The 9,119-nt window shown below is 37.1% G+C and overlaps 1 pseudogene; it reads left to right on the forward strand.

The window, feature by feature from the left end:
* Nucleotides 1-9,119, forward strand: part of LOC104623310 — a 29,250-nt pseudogene that overhangs the window by 16,482 nt on the left and 3,649 nt on the right.

A 9,119-nucleotide genomic window follows, 5' to 3' on the forward strand; every position in this document is an offset into this window, starting at 1 on the left:
GAATAAGGATTATGTGGTAACTCAGTAACTTATACTTCTGTTTTATATATCCTAGGCTAGGTCTTGCTGTTGTTTACAATTGTAAAATCGTTAAATCCTGTTTAGCTTGTGGTCTGTGTGTCTCCTGAGTCTTTCAGAGACATGTACCTCATTGAGTTCCCACTTTGTATTTGCATGGTTCATTATTCTAGCCTGAACAGCACCCTATTTTTTCAGACCATTTCTCCAATTGTCCCGGATCTTTAAAATTGTAATTGTTTTCTCAAAATCACCACCATCCTTATCAGATCAGTATCATTTGCAAATTTGATAAGTGTTCTTCAATCATCTAGATTAGTTAAAACCTTGAATAGCAGCAATCTCAGACAAACTTCTTCAGAAATTGTTTTGATGCATATTTCCATGTTGGTAGTTTCCCAAAGTATGATTTTCCAAGGAGTTTTGCTGTTACAGAGGAGTCTGGCAAACTGAGAATAGATAAAGAAATGCATTTCAGTACAGTTAAGTATGAGGTTGCAAACCTAAGCTTCCTATCCTAAAAATCAATGCTGCACAATTCATGTTGAGACAGGTTCACATGCATAAAAACTGTAGCTGATGGAACACATCATCTCTAACAGTGAAAGTTACTTTTTGAGAAAAATAAAGGGCAGAGAGAGAAAGGAAAGGGAAAACTGATCACAGTAGCCAGCTGCGAAGAGAAGTGGTTGGGTCCCCAGGTGAGGTCTTCTCCCCTGGGTATCCTTTCCAGTGCAGCAGTGATCACTCCATAATACTTTTCTTTTTCAATATACTTTTTCATAATACTTGTATTTTTCATTAGCATCTCCTCAAACTCCCTACAGGTTATTCCTGCTTACAGTGCTATTAGCACTAATTGGAATGCACTTTGATTAGGGAGGGTGCTACATGACTGGTTGGTTTTTAAGTTCATACATGCATGTTATTAGGTCACCTAATATAAACCAAAAGCTACAAGCAAGAAGTAGGAAAAAGGGGGGAAAAGAGGGATGAATCTCACACGAGAGACAATTGCTTCCCATGAGTACCTGCTGCAACAATAATGTGTTTGCAGGTGTAACGTCATGAGAATAAAAGCAACATGAAAAACAGCATGAGAACAAAGGAAAAATAGTGCCACAGAGGCTCTGGAAAATACTGCCACAGCAGTTTACGTGAAAGATTGCAGAGCTGCAACTGAGGGGCAGGATGTAGAAATGCAATTGGAAAGCCCTTAGCAATAGAGAGGCTAAGGCACCTAAGGCACTGTGGAGCAGCCAGGAGACTGACAAATTAAGGCTAAAATTCTGCAGCCAAAAAGCTAAATAGTATCCTGTTCACATAAATAAATTATTGACCAGGAAGGCAGAATTACCCCTGTATTTAGCACTACTGCATTTGCTACTGGAATACTATATCCAGTTCAATTTAGATAGAATGTTGAAAATTTGGAGGACGTTCAGAAAAGAGCAGAATGATTAAAGGGTTGGAAAACATGCTTTATACCAAGATAGACCAGGAGCTCAACCTACTTAGCATATCAAAGAGAAGGTTTAGGGGGTGATTTGATCACAGTTAAGAAAAACCTCACGGGGAACAGAAATTTCATCGTAGACATATCTTTGATCTAGCAGGCAAAGATATAACAGGTTCAATAGCTGCAAGTCAGAGACAGACAAATTTCTAATAGAAGACAGCTTCTAACTGATCATACAGCTGATCAATGACTATGATGGATTTCCATCTGAATTCCTTAAATCAAGATGCATTTTTTTTGTGAAACTTAACTTTACTTGAATATGTGTATTCATGGAGATCCCATGCCACAGCGTATAACAAAGCCTAAGCTCAGTCTCCTAATGAAGACCTAGACCTCAAGGTCAAACTTTCCTCACTTTTTAACAAAGAATCTATAAACTCAAGCTCTGATATAATTTGATTTAAAGAAGACCGGAAGACCCCAGAAAAGCAAAGCTGAATTGAATTAGTTACAGAAAGTACTTTATTGAATGGCTACTTGAACCTTTACACAGGATTTCATATGTATTATGAAATTTATAATAAATTATGAGTCTTATTATGAAGTTAATAAGCTTGTCCTTGCTCACCAGCAGTTTCAAAGAGAAAATTTATTTTCTCACAGCTTCCTGCTCTCTTTTTGCAGGTAGGCAGGCAGAATACAGAAATGGTTCTTAAACCAGCTGCATCACAGGGCAATAAGAAGGGACTTACCTGGAGCTCAGAGCAGTGCAATGGCACTGTCTTTTGTAGGAATTATAAAAGTTTTTATGCCGGTAGTTGTGTATACTATGCAAAAAAGGCACATAAGCCCTAATTTTCTCACTGAGCTCATTTTTGGAAATACCATTTAGAGAAAGTTTATGTAAGCACTCCTGGCATTAGTGAATCGGGCACTCTTTTCTTTCTTTTTTCTTTCTCCAAGATAGCAAAACTGATAAACTTAATGCTAGATAAGTTTAAGTTTATCTTGGCAAGCTTGGCATAAGCAGTTATTGCTGGGAAATAACACCTAACAATTTATTTTGTGAAATAACAATTATTCTCAGTCATTACCCTAGGTTTACCCAAACAACTGTAAATTTCCTTGAAGTGCTCACCTACCAGGGATTTTTTCCCATTTCTCAATCAAATAAAGGGAAGCCAACATATATCTTTGATGTAGTGAGGGACTTTTAACATTACTTTGGTAAAATACAATCCAGAGTGTTGCATCTAGTTATGGGGACATGCTTATAATGCTCAGCTTGTGTTGGTATAAAAATTTTCCTATTGTGATAATATTTTGAGCATGTGCCACAGTTGTATCAGTGCAGTCAGAGAAAGACTGGGTGGCTATTATTTCCTGTGGAGCTGGCAAGTACCGCATGCTTACAGACCACATCTTGTTGAACACAGACCCTGTCTTAGCATTTCAGCTCAACTGATGCAGTACTGATCACAACTGACTGCTCCATGTAAACTATATAAAGACAGGTTTCCATTCTTCCCAGCCAGCTGCTATATTACAGCATGTTTTAATCATGATTAGCTGACATAATGGAGAATAAGATTTGCCTCACAGGTGTCAGCTGTGATCAGCATCATGTCAGGTAACTTTACTATTTACAGCTGTGTTTCAGCACAGTGCAGTTCTGCAATGCATACCAGCCCAGAATGACAGCAGCTGCACATAGGGTTGTGCACTTTGCAGAGTACAGAAGATTGTACGCTGTAAGATGTAGCTGTGTCATTAGATACTGAAATTGAGTTCTTCACAGAGTGTCAGAACAAGGTCTACATACAGCTTAAAACCTAACTTTTCCAAATGGTGAATTTCGCTCACAGGATGGAGAGATGCAGCTGGCCAGGGTACCGTGTCCCTCTTGTCAATGTCCTGAGCTGTGACACCTTGTGACACTTTCTCGGACTCAGAATTCATTAGCTTCTGTAGTAACCCTGGCTTGGGCAGCACAGCCAACACAGCCACAGTCAAGTTTAAACTCAGCTGCGCTGGTAGCATTTCAAATGAGATCATTCTCAGGGAATCTCAGTCCATTTCAATGGAATAGAAATCCAATGGGGGATTTAAATCTTCTCAGGAAGCAAAAAAAGTACAACCTTAACTCCAGAGCTGCTGTGCTTCAGAAGTATTGGAAGCTGGGGAGGTGCTTAGGGGCGTATCACCATGTCCCTGCCCTGTTCTTACAGACATCCTGAGGCAACACTTTTGGTCTCTGTCGGAAATGGGATATTGGGCTACATGGTCTGACCCTGTGTAAAATATGTCCTTAAGTCTGTGACCAAACGGGAGATTCTTACTACAGGAGGAAGATCCTCCTGTGATAATTCTTCCAAAATCGAGAGCTTAGCAACTGTAGGTGTCTGCTTTGAGGGGAAAAAGTAAAACACTTAGGGATATGGTCAAAGTGAATCTTGGTAAGCACAACGTTTTGCACATCATCTCTTTATTCTTCTAAGAACAGACAGCTCAATGTCTTTGTTGTTTAAGCCATCTAAAATGTCATTTAAGTGCAGGATTACTATACAGATTATGGAGTGGCTGGCTACAGGGTTTGGTTCAATTTACCCAATTTCTCTTTCCTAAGGTGATCAATAATTTCATCACATACTCCTAAAATCCTACCTACACAAGTTGGTGACTGTTGCAGTAATTCTTTCCAAGTTAAATTTAGATGTATACCAGGGCCTTCTTATCAATCAACAGGCTAATTGCAGTGTACGTGCATCCATAACAAGTTAAAGCCAGTGGCAGCTGGGTGTTTTTTTCAGCACTCGCATATTAGATAACTGTCATAAGTGTTTTTAAGTGACAAACGGGAACCCTTGCCAATACTGATCAGAAATTTGGAAATAAATTATCAGTATATTTTTTCAGATAGAATTTAATTATTATAATACATAACTGCACAATATAATTTCACAAACTGTGATTTAGTTCAGTGATCAGACTGAAAGGAGAATTGTACATTTCATCTACATCCAGCAGCATTTGACAGGATTTTTAGTATATTTTGTCATTTTTACAGTAAGTGCTGTGAGTGATAGCACTTACTGCAATTAATATTGTCATTTACTCTAAAATTATGGACCTTCTGAAAAAATAATATTGCTTGTTTAAAGTTGCATCTGAAATCACCTTAACACTTTTAGAGCAGGACTATTTATTTTATAGACCTATAAGAAAATTTCATATTCAGAATTCTATAATTTTTAAAAAATTCTTTTCTAAACAGGTCATTTTTATTTTCTGGAAGGGCAAACCGATGCTCTGCTTTGTGGAAATAGTTCTGATGCTGGGTAAGACCAAACTTCATCATGTTATTACACTGTGTACAGATTAGATCCATGTTTTTAGATGTGCAATTGTAGGGGGGCTATATTTTGAATGACCACTTTCTTTCACATAAGAAATACTAGGATTTTACACTGGACTGAGGATTTGGGTTCCTGGTCAGAGCTCAGCAGATTGGTTACATGAGCTTAGTCTTTGCATGAGAGAGTCAGTAATTTAATATCAGTGTAGCTCCTGCCCAGATGAGAAGTAACAGACATAACAGCTGGAAAACGCATGTTATTTTGCAGTTCCAGCTGTAATATGAGTACTAACAGACTCAGACATTACAAAACACTGACATTGACATTAATGTTACAACATTAATAATTAAAGAAATTATTTGGGATATTATATTTTAGAAACTTAGATTAAATTTTTGACACTAATTTTTATGTGCCTTTCATGCTTAATTTTTCTAGAGTCCTTTAAAATAATTTTCTATTAAAAATCATGACTGTTATTATTTCTAGTCTTATTAACTAATGAAAAAAAAATTTTTTAATCCTAATCTTATCCTGGACATTCCAGGTGATAATCTCAAAATAACCATATAAGGTAACACCCAAGTTTTCTTTGCAGGCAGTGCCCAGAAGGATATACATGTGTGAAAGCTGGTAGAAACCCCAATTATGGCTACACAAGCTTTGACACATTCAGCTGGGCTTTCTTGTCACTGTTTCGCTTGATGACTCAAGACTTCTGGGAAAACCTCTATCAATTGGTGAGAATTTTTTAATGCAAAATAGACTAAATATGTTTGTACCAATAATGCAAGAGGCCTAAAATCAATTTTCTTATGTTATCTTAATTTTAACAATGTGAAAAACAGAACTTTTATTAACCTATTTTTGCTTATAAATGTATTCTTATTTCCAGACGCTGCGTGCTGCTGGGAAAACATACATGATATTTTTTGTTCTGGTGATTTTCCTGGGTTCTTTCTACCTAATCAACTTGATCCTGGCTGTGGTTGCCATGGCCTATGAAGAACAGAATCAAGCAACAATGGAAGAAGCAGAACAGAAAGAAGCAGAATTTCAACAGATGCTGGAACAACTGAAGAAGCAACAAGAAGCAGCTCAGGTATAATTCATGGTGTAGTAATGCAGAAGTGTATGGAAGTAATTTTACTAGAGATGTTCACCCTCCCCTTTTGGAATTTGGAGTTATAAAACACCTTGTTGGGCTTTCAACAACAGAGCTAGCTCAGAGAATTTCTATTCTGCACTAAAAACATTGTACTGTGAACGATCCAGCCATAATCAAGAAGGAATATTCAAAACTAGGTATACATTATTCATTATGGGTTTTTTTGTATAGTGTCATTAATACAATCTGTTAGACTTCTCCATCTAAAAACTACTCATGAAAGATGGAAGAAGGCTATGACCAACACATATCTTGAGTCAGCTGAGAAATAAAAATTAGAAAAAAACTAGGGAGAGGATATCCTATGGAAAGTGTTAAGATCCAGGGCATTTGAACTAGAAATTCTGTATAAGTAAATTTTAAAAAAAACCCCAATGTCGTGGTTTGCTCAGTGACACAAATTCATTCTGCAACATGGCAGGCAGCAGCGGTGACAGCAGCAGCAGTAACAGCATCCGTGGAGTCCAGGGAGCCCAGCGCTGGGGGAGAAGCAGGAGGGGTCTCAGAAAGTTCCTCAGAGGCATCAAAATTGAGCTCAAAGAGTGCAAAAGAGAGGAGAAATAGAAGGAAAAAAAGAAAACAGAAAGAACAGTCTGGAGGAGAAGAAAAAGATGAAGATGAATTTCACAAGTCTGAATCCGAAGAAAGCATCAGAAGGAAAGGTTTCCGATTATCTATTGAAGGCAATAGACTGACATATGAAAAGAAGTATTCTTCTCCACATCAGGTATTGCATTGAATTATTTTTATTTTTAGTAGAATTTTATTTTTAGTAGAAGCATATATTTAAAGCATCATAGGCTGTTACAAAACTATGTTAGTCTTCCTGGTACTCTAACAGGACCTTACTACCTAAAGAATGGAACCACTGAGATTTTTATTAAACTTTCTTATTGTTGCTAGTGCTTCAGAGAAAGTGCTGTAGCTGCTAGATTGTCTTGTAAAAAAACACAGAGAATTATATGTAACCTCATACCTCTATTCTTGTAATAGGATTGTTTAAAAATCATATTAAAATATTCTCTGATTCTGTGTGTTTTTTTCAGAGTGATTATATATTATCTGTCTTACTAAAATGCTACAGTATTTTTCCATTACAATAGTCTCATATTTTCCTCCTGCTTCAGTGATGTTTGGAGGCTGGTTCAATAAGTGCAGGGTGCTGCACACAGGAAAGAATGTGCATGTATAGACTCTCTTTTTTGTTTGATGGGTATTGTGCAACTACCCTACTCAGCAACTAACTGGCATTATGAGAAACAGGTGCTTAAAATTGTTTTTGTCTTAAGAATCCAAGAACAGTGGTATTTCTATCTGCAAAATATAAATATCATGAAATACATACAAAAATTTTACAGCAGCATTCACGCATTCACACAGGTTACTCTCAAATAAGGAAAAAACCTCTATGGTATCCTAATGACAATGCTAAGTTTTAAGGTTTCTGCTAATCATCACAAATTTTGTTTGCCTGCAGTCTTTGCTGAGCATTCGAGGCTCCCTGTTCTCACCAAGGCGCAATAGCAGAACCAGTCTTTTCAGCTTCAGAGGTCGAGCAAAGGATATAGGATCAGAAAACGACTTTGCTGATGATGAGCACAGCACTTTTGAAGACAATGATAGCAGAAGAGATTCTCTCTTTGTGCCGCGCAGACACGGTGAACGGCGCAACAGTAACATTAGTCAGGCCAGTAGGTCATCCAGGATGCTGGCAGTGTTTCCAGTGAATGGGAAGATGCACAGCACTGTGGATTGCAATGGAGTGGTTTCCCTGGTTGGTGGACCATCTGTTCCTACATCGCCTGTTGGACAGCTTCTGCCAGAGGTGATAATAGATAAACCAGCTACTGATGACAATGTAAGAAAGTTTTAAATAGCTTAGGCATCATGGCCTTTTCTTACTGCACCAGCCAGTGTTTTCTACAGAATGGAACCCTTGGCAATGCTTCCTGGTTGGTCAAGCTGTGAATGCTCCTGCATCTTGTAAAATCTTTAATAAATAAAACAGCTAAGATAGGTTTGCAGCCTAAGCATTTGCTTACAAATATTCTCATAACTAACAAATGCAATTCACAGTTTCCAAGTAATAAAATATTAACTTACACATTCATAAAAGCACTGTGCTGTACTGCATTACTGTATTACGCTTTACTTTTGCTGACCTAAAGGTCCATCTGGCTGTGATCTGCAAAATCATAGTTACTATAAAATGGAAAATAGTATACAAAAATGATATTATATAACTGCAGTCAATGTGATGCTGCTGTTACCACTTTATCAAAATTAACTAATAATGCTAATTTTGATAACATCCTTCCTTATCACCCCTGTTAAAAATGTAAGGAAAATATCAAATTTTTATAAACATTTATTTCTCACTCCTATATATTTTCCATCCACTGCTGGTGCAGCTCTGTGTTGTTCACTGGAAGATCACATTTCAATACATACTTCCACAAATACAAATTTCTGTGTGAACATACATGCAGCACATATTGCTGCCATTCTCTTGCCATATACAAAGTAAGAGAAGATGTCTCAAAAAAAATTCTTGATAAATTCAGTTGTCTACTCACATTACTAGAAAAATACTAGCATGAGGAAGCATGAGGAAGTCAGACTTTTCTTACTTGCTACAGTTTGCCTAGGGGAAAAGACTATTATGTTACAAACCCCAGAATATTCTGTCAGCAGGAGCAAGGAAAAAAATTAGATTGCAAAAATTTTGTACAATATTTTGAACTCAATCCTTTTCCATTTGGTTAAATCATTTTCCATAGCTTGAAGGAAAGAAATCCAAAAGTTAAGTAAATAAACTCTCTGTCTTGAACAGTAGGTAACTATTGCCGCCTATCTTTTAAAGATTATTTAAAAGATACTAAAAAGTAATAAAAGTCTGACATGATCAAAATTGAAGTGCACGAAGCACGTATCCAAGCTAAGACGTTAACAACAGGTTATATCTAGTATTTGCTTATCTTATTACTCCAGCATGGTCTCACCTGTTATTGTTTTCTGTATAGGGCACCACTACAGAAACAGAAATGAGGAAGAGAATATCAGGCTCTTTCCATGTTTCTATGGACTTCCTGGAAGATCCAGCTTTAATGGAAAG

The sequence above is a fragment of the Phaethon lepturus genome, unplaced genomic scaffold, assembly GCF_000687285.1.
Source record: "Phaethon lepturus isolate BGI_N335 unplaced genomic scaffold, ASM68728v1 scaffold9337, whole genome shotgun sequence".
In the NCBI taxonomy this organism is placed as follows: domain Eukaryota; kingdom Metazoa; phylum Chordata; class Aves; order Phaethontiformes; family Phaethontidae; genus Phaethon; species Phaethon lepturus.